Raw genomic sequence first — 7,490 nt, forward strand, 5'->3', positions numbered from 1 at the left:
TGCTCGTCTTTTGATGTTGTGTGTTACTGTGCAGTCCTGATAACATATACGCAGAAGGTATTCAATCTCTTGATAACATTCACAACTCTTCCAACCAATTGCCCGTCAATTTTGATGAAATCAATAACTTTTATGGGCGACGCCATATTTGTTTACACTCATGAGAGGCCTACTAGACGTATTTGTTTACGTGTTTTTATAGATTGTTTTACTTTCGTTTTTATTACAGAAACTTGAGTTATCATAGAATTGAAAATAATGCTAGTAACCACTCTAAATGAAATAAATTTTATCTAATTCCATAGAAGTGTTTTCGTTTTACATGCTCTCAGATGTGAAAACTTGAATGAAAATCATGAATAGAATGAGTGATGAAAGTAGTACCAGTAATGTCAAAGTTCACCAAAGTTAGCCAATTAAATCATTAGAAGGTTATGAAACACCTTTACGAAGTAGCACGTGGGTAATAAAAACGATTGTAGTCTATCAATGAGACATCTTGGATCAGTACTTCGGTCATAAAAAGGGGAGTTCGCAGGGGCTACATGTATACAAAAAGGAAATAAGTCATTTGGTAGATTAAACACAGATCTGTGAAACTTCAAACACACAAGATTGTTGATTTCGGTCTTCAGTTCAACACATTTGTCGCACACCTATCTTATAATATTACTACAGAAGGACACTTATAACATGTGACAATGCACTTGTGGGTGTTTATGCCGCAATTCGTATTCAAGGCAAAGGAATGCCCAACAGATGTAGATTCTCAGATCTTGTATTTGTCAGTACCATGATAGCTTGTCTCAGGAGAAACATTGTGTCCATTTTTGGTATTCACACATACCTGACAAAGTTCCAAGGATTGTGGGATCATTATCCATCAGAACCATGAAACTCCTAACACATAATACTACTACTAATGCTAATAATACTAGCTCGGCTATAGAGATGGCAGTTTTCACATGTCCTGGGCATGGCCGTGACCAATGTTCTAGACTCACAACTAGGCTTTGAAATGAACATATTTTACAAAAAAGCTCATGTTTATATTTATACTGAATACATTTAATATGAAAAGGATCCCTGAAAATTTCTTCATTTTCAGAAGCGGAAGCCGTGGAAATCTAGACTTCTAAACTTGCGTGGGCTCTTTTTGATATATTTCCTTCAGGGTCTGGATGATAGGCTATCAGTGTTCCTACTGAGATGGTTTCCGTGCTAGTCAATCCTTAAGCATCCGTCACGATCCGGGATAGAATGTATCTTCACCCGTTCTGCTAGTCCTAAAAGGTGGGTAATAAGATACGGTTGTCAGACTCGTACTGGACAAGATAAAACCAGCGGTATTGTATAGTGTGGCAAACCGCCGTCATACAGCCAGCTGGAGTACCGCTGGATGCGGCTTAATACATGGCCTCAGACCACATCTACCCCCTCTAACTTTTAAAATGACTCGGAAGGAAAATAGGAGAATATAGTGCATTGTTTAAATAGGTTGTTCTGTCTGTGGTAATGTTTCCTAGATTACTTGTGATAGCTTAAATGAAAGGTTAGACATTGCACTTTATGGCCATTTTGTTTGGCCCCCAATCTGCACATGGTGTTGACCCCAAGTTCAAGACTGTTTAGTCTGTTTCGGCATGACACTTCCTGTGACCATTGTTGACACTGGATACAACCAAATCTCGCTGGCCAACCCAGGGTGATATATTGTTAAGTGTTACCTCATTATCATACGTACATGTTTGCCCCATCATACCCCCATATTTGAAAACGGTGTAAGAATCTATACCAAAAACGTCGCCATTATATGATGTGAAAAAGTGATCATCCATACACTTCTGTCATCCCTGTACCAACAATTTCTAGAATGCCACTCAAACAAATCCTTGTCCATAGACATGGAGCAAATGTGAACAATTCAGATTATTTTGCGGATGGTACCTTATATTTAACCATCACATTAGCGGAAAGGAACACTCAATACTTACTGTCCTCGAAAAGAGATTCTCTCTGTGTGTGAGTGTCAGTAAGATATTAAGATATTTTTAATGGAGGAAATACCATTTGTCCATCTGACATCGACAGCTGTTGCCGCAAGAAAAATGGGATGAGACAGTCATGACTCATGATATTACGTCACTGCCGCATTGTCTGCCAACAGAGATGCCTGAAAAACTGTGATCAACATCTATCTCTCACTACACACTGCTCTTCCTCTATTTCAGCTTATAATTCAACGGTCGCAAATATCAAATGTAGTACACAGCATATCAAGTACGATATACTGTATATCACATACACTACACATTACTTTGACTTTAATGTTGGTACTTGATTTTGTCAAATTATCCATTGTCGCCTCAACCTCGGCTGTAGTGATCTCAAAGCAGACAGATATGTAATCGAGAAATATCTAAGTGTTCATGTGGCCATTATGACGTAGACGTTATTCAGTACCTTTTCACGTGTAACTATAAAAATCTAAGAACTGCGTATTATTATACTCAAGGATATGTTGTTAAAACTACTTTGAACGGTAACGGAGCATTAAATAACTCAACAAATTGTGACATTCTCAAATCATTACTCCAGCTCATTTCTAAAATTAATCGTTTTCAGTGATTATCACCTCTATACATATATTCAATGTAAGACAAGCTTTATATAACTTGATTTTCTGCGGCAGGTCATTTTGTTAATTGGCATAACCGACACCATAATCAACATTTTTATTACTCAATCATATATTTATTTGGTCTTAGTATAATTCTTTGTTGTCAAACTGTTTCGTGTGTGTATCCAGCTACTGGAATTATATCCTCGAGCGGCGTTTATATAAGCAACTAGGCTGTTACCCTATCCCGGAGACTTCGAGAAATATAGCTAGTGTAAATTGACATGACTCTCACAAGGCATAGCGATGAAAACACAATGCCATTTAAGAAGCAGCTAAGTTGTGCCGTTGAGGCGAGGTGCGGAAGTCGAAAAAGCTGGTTTTGGGTGCTACTCTGTATCCCTAAAATGTAGACAATTGTAAACAGCATATGTCGAAATAATCCACGTCGTCCTAACTGGGCATTTAGTGGGATGCGTAATCGGATATCCAGAAAGGCAAGCTTACTCGTAAAATGAGGCAAAGCGTAGAAAAAATAGAATGGTTGCAAAAAACTATAGATCAGATTATAGCTGGCAATAGGGTCGCCCAACCAGGTATAACGACGGACAGTCGACTCAGCTGGCATGAAATGCATACGCTGCCTACGAGCACAAGGGTCCATCAACTTCATGCCTTTCCGTGTGGTTGAATATGTCTCACCTGTTGATTAACACCGTACCGTAAGTTTATGTCTATTTTCGTAAAAGTGCATGATACCTATAGAAAAGCTTAATTCACCCAGCTTACTACCGTCTGATAATATTTAGGTGGCATGACAAGCTGTTTTTGACATTTGGGATTCAGGTACATCATATAACGATGATAAATGCTTGGCCAACGTGAATTTGCGACCAAGTGTATTTGCAATATCTGATTTATTAGTCAAAATGTTCCCATGTTTCAAAAGGTGAATGCTGAATTTAGAGCCCTGATTACCATGATCATGTTCCATATCTTTGACATCGGCATGCGCGAAAACATTTTTGAGGACCAATCAAGAGTTGAACATGTTCCTGTACCAGGAACATATTTCAATACGTATGTATTGCAAATGCATGAATCAATATTTGCAACGAAATGCTTCAGTGATTTACCTTTGGTTTTTGTATTAGTGCCACCTCAAATAGGGTTGTGACCATTTGAATCACCTTTGATTAAACAGGGTTTAGATAGTTCGTCATAAAAACCTCGCAGATCAGTAAGCTGAAGAGCTCTATAAAGCGCACAAAGTAAAAGCAACGACTTAGTGGGACTTCGAGATTTGTTACCGTGGATTTGAGCTATGAATAATATTGCTCCTCACCAGGACTTATGATCCACCAGAGGCTCTATCATCCACAGGTGGAAAACAATGGCATGCACTGAATCGACAGAAGTCAATATTATTCATCGTTTTCAGATAGGTTTCTTTTACGCAGACAGCTGATGGTTCAGATCTCTTGGCCTGGTAAATGTAAATCGTGTAATCCCTCTAAATTCCTTTGTCTTATAGGTGAAGACATAATTTCTACAGGTGGGCATGAGATCTATCCCTCATGCATCGGGACGGCATGCATTGTGTCGTACCATGGCTACTTGTGACTGTTAAGGGAAATCAGCTACTGCGATACCGATAGTCTATTGCAACATACTATTGCGATAGTGATAGTGCAGTGTGACCAACTGTTGTAATCGTTTTTTGTTGTTGTTTATTTTTGGGTTTTTTAATTGTCTCATTTCCCAAAGGAATGTATAGTTACTGTGAAATAAAAATAAGTCTTCAGTCTCAGAAACACAGATCTGTAAACATTTAAAACCAAATTAATGAAACTGGAAGCCTCCGCCCAAACACCCTGTATTTTGTGCTGCGTATTTATCAACTGTCTAACTGTCGATAGTCACGCATACTATCGATGCATCGGTAGTTTTTCTTTGCTGGCATCGGTTGACTGTTTATCGGAGACTCACCAATCTCAATTCATCGATAGTCTGGTGCACTGTTACAACTCTACTAGGAGGGTATACTCGATCAGGAAAATATCTTGAAAAGACGTTCTTACAAGTTTGCTCCATGAACCTACGCCGTCTGGGCATAAAGACTCTAGGCAAAAGAATAAATCCAGCGTGAACATGTTAAAATGGTTAATTTTGAAATCAGCTGAGAGACCCCTCAAAGGCACGCTTGTATGGATTTCAGCAGGCCCAACTGTTTCGTTTATTGATTTTAAAAATCTCGATAATATTGATACAACAACATGTGTCGATATATGCTTGAACTGGATAATATTGATACGACAGCATGCGTCGATATATGTTTGAGGACAAAATCCAAAGTAACTGATTTACATGACAAACAGAAACATGAAAACCGTAACGGACTTAGAACGCTTAGCCTAGCAGGTGGGTGCAATCAATATGTACAGATCAGTTTTGCATTGATCGGAGCCTGTATGAATAGTGGATTGTGTGAAACAAGAGGTGTATGGATATCATGCCCGAATATCATCTCATGGACAGAATGCTACTGTAAATAGGGCTTTCTGTTCGTGTGTGTTTAACTGCAGGGCAATCCAGGTAGGCAAGAGAAATGGCTGTTAATATGTTCCACCACCCACCTCCTGCCGTCCATGATTTAAATACATTTGGAATGTTAATTGTAAAGGCTAATAGTTCGTGTGAACAAAATAAAAGTCATTTCTAGCGCAACAATGTTTCTAAAATAGATTCACAAACACCACTGCATGAAATTTGGAATATGGTGCAAACAGTAGAAGGATAACGTCCCATGTCTTGTGTTTACCATCTTAAAGAGAGTGACACTGTGATTACTGTGATTGACAAGACGAAAAATGTAGACGACAAAGCAAGACGAAGAGACAATAATTTTGATTCTGAAAAAGGTGAGGGTTATAGCGAAGGTGTTCCATTTATGGGCTCCATTCCGTCTCATGGAAAGTTCATGATACTGTTACAGGTGCTCCCGATATTCATTACCAGTTCCCTAAACATTTATCTGATTCCTGTTCAGAAACAGTTATATATTTCATCCGATTTGGACAAGGGTAGTGTCCCTTCATAATGGCGAAATGCTGTTAAATTCCAGTTCCCAAACCAACCTGGCCGTGATCATATGGATGCTTCAAACTACTACAAACTACTTCAAGCCATTACCTCAATAGTGCTTGTAAAACCATGAAAGAGTGATCAACAAGCGATTAATATAATACTTAAAAATCAAATGATGAATAAAATTATGTTTTCTTGGGCCATTGGCAGTGTTTCATCTCTATTTTGAGAGTAAAATAGGACATAATTATGACACATGAACATAACAGGTTACAAAAATCGAAGAACTCAATTATAAGCAACCAGAAAATTACTTAAAACTAGCATTTACATCTAGAAACATGTAATACATTGTACATGGTTATCAAAGCTCATGATTACTTAAACTAAGCCCTAATATCAAATGTATTTACTATATAAATATACATACAAAAATGAAAAAAAATACATTACAGTGTCATCTGGCTAGTAGATACACAATAAATAATTCTAATATCAACCATTCGTGTAATCAAACTTGCATACCTGTAATATGGAAATTAGAAGAACCCACCTCCTATTGCCAGCATGGTGTGTGCCATGCACAAATCACTTGTTGCTTTTATATCGCCGGTCTGCGCAGGACACATGCGCAACATACTATATCTTCTAGAAGCCAGCTCATCAGTATGGCAACCTGTTGGGGACAAAGTGGCGTCGTGGAATGAGCCAGCGATGCTCTGCTACATATACAAACGATGATAATTTAGCTTACTGTAGGACCATAGTTGAATTATCACCATCACTTCAGCCGTTGACGAGTGTGCTGTTTATCTACTTATGTATCAAAACGTTTCAAACAATTCGGTTTCTTTTAAACAGTCCCTGATTAAACAGCAGCAAACATTGCCAAAAAGAACCTTGACTGTTTTCTTACTGAAATATACTTGGCGTCTTTAGTACAGCGTCAAGTGACATTTACACATCATAACCACATAAATGCTGTTTTCTGATTGACTGAACCGATCAATGAACCCCGCCTAAAAGTGAGGTACATTTCATATGTGACCCGTGAAGGTCCCAGGGTAGAATAGGCCTTCAGCAACCCATGCTTGCCATAAAAGGCGACTATGCTTGTCGTAAGAGGCGACTAACGGGATCGGGTGGTCAGGCTCGCTGACTTGGTTGACACGTCATCGGTTCCCTATCGCTCATGTTGTTGGTCACGGGATTGTCTGATCCAGGTTAGATTATTTACAGACCGCCGCCATGTAGCTGGAATATTTGCTGAGTGCGGCGTAAAACTAAACTCACTCATTTTATATGTTTTCCGCTGGATATGTCGAACTGAGGGAATTCATTTGGTACTTTGTGTTAGTAGTCTTTGGGTTGTTGTGTAACTCCGGTACTCCTTATGATCCAAACAGTTCAAAATTAACACTGAAGTGTTTGGTAAGATAAACATGTTATTCATTGGTCCCTTGGGCCCACGGGTATGTACCCTCTATGTGTGTTTATGATCCCTGCATCCTTTGGGCTAAGGGAACATAAACACCCATACTGGCTGTATGAGTCCATGTCCTCCACATGACCAGTGAACAACTTATAATGGCAAATATATAGAAACGCCCAACCCAATCCCCATCCCAAATGACAATGACAAACATAAAGCACCCGGTCATTCAATATCTTGAGTACCCAAACCGATATCGCGCCTTCAAACACTAATGCACCGTTTTCTCAGACTCCTTATCAAGTTAAAAAAGAAAGCTTGCGGAATTGCATTTTCCTCTACAAGATCTCT

Source organism: Haliotis asinina, chromosome 9 (genome assembly GCF_037392515.1).
Source record: "Haliotis asinina isolate JCU_RB_2024 chromosome 9, JCU_Hal_asi_v2, whole genome shotgun sequence".
NCBI lineage: Eukaryota > Metazoa > Mollusca > Gastropoda > Lepetellida > Haliotidae > Haliotis > Haliotis asinina.